The sequence below is a fragment of the Meles meles genome, chromosome 1 (assembly GCF_922984935.1).
Source record: "Meles meles chromosome 1, mMelMel3.1 paternal haplotype, whole genome shotgun sequence".
NCBI classification, from domain to species: domain Eukaryota; kingdom Metazoa; phylum Chordata; class Mammalia; order Carnivora; family Mustelidae; genus Meles; species Meles meles.
The window spans coordinates 127,290,138-127,294,396 of NC_060066.1; the positions used below are offsets into that span (position 1 = coordinate 127,290,138).

Here is a 4,259-nt window from a genome sequence, read left to right on the forward strand (position 1 = left end):
TTGCCTTAGATCCTCCCCAGTGTCACTGCCTCTGTTTCAGATGTACTGAAAAAACTTCCCCAGTTTTTCTCAGTACTTGTTCTATCAGCTTCAAGTCTTGGCTCATATATCATATGCTCACTAAGGACAACCTACTAATTTGTGTAAAAGTCAACCTATATTCAAAGGACTCCCTCTACTGCTAAAACACCTAATTCTGCTCTGTTTTCTTTTCTTCTATAACACTTCTAACCATTATATGATTTACTTAAAATAAATTATAATAAAATGATTTTATATTTATAGTTATATATTTAATTTTATGTATTACCATAATATACATAATTTACATATGTAATATATATTTACATATATAAATGTTATAAAATATAAGCTCCATAAGGACAGAAGTATTTATTTTGTTTATTTATTTATTTATTTATTTATTTATTTATTTTGGTTTGTTTGTTTTTCAAGGAACTTTAATAACAAGGTAGGTAACATACTTATCTAACATTTTTTTTTATCACTGAAGCTAAAACAAGCCATTCTGTCCATTGTGTAAAAACAGACTGCTTAATGTGTGTACACAGTACTGTAATTTTTAAAAATAGTGAATTATAATTTCAGAACTTCAGAATGTGTATATCAGTGTTCTCTTTTTTTTTTTTTTATATGGAAAAAAAATCTTCTGAAACTTATTTGAAGCTTGGACAAAAATTCCATAACTATATTCTTAGGATAATTCTGTAGAGTCTTCATGATTTACATATACAAGGGAAACTTCAACCTTTTCGAGAAGACATTTCAGCTCCTATGATCTCATCAACTCAGAGAACATTGACAGCAATCATAACACAGGAGTGAAGAAGCTATTCCTTGGGGCACCTGGGTGGCTCAGTGGATTAAGCCACTGCCTTCGGCTCAGGTCATGATCTCAGGGTCCTGGGATCGAGCCCCACATCGGGCTCTCTGCTCAGCAGGGAGCCTGCTTCCCTCTCTCACTCTGCCTGTCTCTCTGCCTACTTGTGATCTCTCTCTGTCAAATAAATAAATAAAATCTTTAAAAAAAAAAAAAAAGAAGAAGCTATTCCTTGACACAATAATTACCCCACATGCCAACTTCTGCTGCTACCATTTGTTCACCTGTGTTCAAGTCCACACCCACAAGCTGACCTGATTCTGATTGTTCTACTTGAACGTTAGCATTTCCTAAAGGTCAAAGCCAGACTTCTGAGAAAAAACCTTGGGAATGATGAGCATTGCTTCAGCAAATGCTTGAACCCCAAGTTCTGCCCTGTCCTTTACACGGAGCTTATAGTTAATCAAGTCTTCTCTGATGTCCCAGCACCTGGAACTACACAGCATTCATCAATAGCGTTTTTGACAGCCTCAAGCCATCTCTTATTGCATCTTTTAAAAAATATATATTTATTTATTTTAGAGAGAGAGAGGAGTGAGCAAGCAAGGAGAGGGGCAGAGGGAGAAAGAGAATTCTAAGCAGACTTCCCACTGAACATGAAGCTAGACTCCGGGCTTGATCTCAGGGCCCCAAGATCACATTTGAGCCAAAATCAAGAGTCAGACTCTTAACTGACTGAGACACTGGGGTGCCCCTTTTATTGCATCTTTTATTTGAGTGAGTGTGTGCTTATTTGGTGCTTGGAACAAATTTGACAGAGTGAGGATTGTTACATTGCTCAATAAAGGTGAATTTCTCTTCTCCCAATATAAAGAACTCCTGCATGTCCCCATTAGGATTTAGATCATCAAAATTAAGAGCTACTCCACCACAAGCAAGAGTCAGCCTATCCATATTTCTTCCTTTAGCTCTACTCAGAACTACTATGCCTTTTTCTGCAAGAGCATTAAAGGAAAACGGGTCAATTCCCTCTTGACTAATAACAACAAATCCTTTATCTGAATCACCACAGACTTTGATTTTCAGTTCTATTATTTTTTTAACTCTATGCTCAATGAATTTTCTTTCAGCTTTTACGAGTTTCTCTCTCTCTCATTCACTTTCTTAAAAAAAAGCCAGAATTAACTTCCAGTTTTCTCATATTCTAATGACATATTACATGTGAGGATGTGTGCATCTTCTACTCCTTTTTTTTCATATCAGGATGTTGTGCTGCATGGTCCCAAACAAGACCTCTGATGAGGCTTGTATCAGTTTCAGAGTTATGTTTCATCTCCATGACTTCAGCCATGGAGAGGTCATCTTGTTTTGTTTTTTTTTTTTAAATATTTTATTTATTTATTTGACAGAGAGAGAGGTCACAAGTAGGCAGAGAGGCAGGCAGAGAGAGGAAGAAGCAGGCTCCCTGCAGAGCAGAGAGCCCATGTGGGGCTTGATCCCAGGACCCTGAGATCATGATCTGAGCCGAAGGCAGAGGCTTAAACCACTGAGCCACCCAGGCACCCGGTTCATCTTGTTTTTAAATGGCAAAAATGGAGGTTACTACAGCCATGTTAAGACATCAGCAAAAACAAGCAAGCAAAGAAACAAACGAAAAACCAAACACATCAGCGAGTTCAGCATGCACTTTAGTACAGAGAAACGTTCTGGCCACAACTATAAGTACTTCCCTGTCCATTTCTTTGCTTACTTTGATTTGTTCCCAAAACTAAAGTGTCTTTTCCTTTGCAGCTTCAAATCCTTGTTATTATTCCGGGATGAAGACCTTAGGAATGTAGAGAGCCTGTTTCAGCAACTCTCCGATGACTAGGACATTGGAAGTGGTACAATCACCAGTTATGCCATGCTGGGCTGTTGTTACTTTGGTTTTAAGGTGACTATCAGGTGTTGAATTTGCATTTCGTGAAGGGCACATTACCATCTTTAGTAAGCTTGATGTCTCCAGCCCCAGAAACAAGCATCTTCATGGTGTCCTTAGGCTCGAGGTTGGTCCTCAGGAGGTCCTACAGCTCCTGGGCTGCACTGATGTTGATTGCCAGTGCCCCCTGGACTTGGGCCCCCTTGGCCTTGGGGTTCAGAATATTCACATCCACCATGGTTAATCACCACAGGAAAAGTTGTATTTTTTTTAAGTGAATATAGTGCCTAATAAAGAGTGATTTTCAACACCTATTTGATAAAGAATGGATTTGGTCATTTAATTAAATAATTAGTGTTCGCTCTCAAGTGGTATTGGAAGGCTTAATGCCATTTTTTTGGTAATTGCTTTTGATATGTTTTAAAAAGACTCTATAATAGCATTTTAATATGGCAATAACTCATTCTAACACAACAGGGAGACGTTGCCCACATATTCATCACTTTGAGTGAAGAATCAAATGATTTAATCTCAGCATTCATGGTCCTGAAAATGTTCAATGTTTCATGGGGAAAAAAAGAAATCAACTTTACTTAAATGCTTTAAATGTATTGCAATTGAATATTAAACATTTACACATACATTGTTACACATGCTTATAAAAAACTATATAATATAAATTTTTAAAATTAATTTTTGAATGCAACTGACCCAAGGGTATAGCTGAGGTCTTCATGAAACGTCTAAGATTCTAAATTCTATGTTCTTCCCACAACTCCTTCATGTACAATAAAAGGAAAGTAAAATTCCCATCTAAAGTAAGTTTATCAGACTTCTATGGTATAAAAAAGTATAAAGTAAAATTTTGGAATATTATAGTAACAATATTATAGTATTAAATATTTTAAGTATATAAAAAAAGATGAATATTCACAAAATAAGAAACTTCAAATACTACTTTAGAAACCAAGTTCGTTAAAATGTTCAAGTTATATTCTCATTTCTTTTTGCAATATCTAACCTCACCAGGATATCCTCCACAACAGAGTTAGGCTTTGAAGTTCACAAAATTTGATTCAATATCGGCATATCGACCTGACTTCAAAGGGATTTACATTGCTGAAGAATTTCACTGAGTTCAAGAAAGAAAGGAAAATCTCAACTTCCTGTGAAATCTAACTTCAGAGTACCTGGTACCTTCAACAAAATTAGATACATCTGGTTATCAAAAACAGGGATTAGAAAGTACGGTTCAATTCATACAGAAGATCTCTTTTTAATTTCCTGTTTGGTGAATATTTATTGTGATGTGGCCATAAGAAAACTAAAAGTTTCAAGTTTAGTATTTCAGAGATAAAGTTTTGGTGAACCACATATTTAATTCTAAGTAAGAAACAACATTGACATAAACTTATTCTCCCCTATCCATTTGTATGTGCAGCACTGGTCAACCAATCTCATTTTTACCTTTCCCACAAACGCTTGTCTTACCCTTTTCTT

The 4,259-nt window shown here is 36.0% G+C and overlaps 1 pseudogene; it reads right to left on the reverse strand.

Annotated features, from left to right (window-relative positions):
- Window positions 1-764: 764 nt before the first annotated feature.
- Window positions 765-2,997, reverse strand: LOC123953042 (annotated as a pseudogene).
- Between the last annotated feature and the right edge of the window lie 1,262 nt (window positions 2,998-4,259).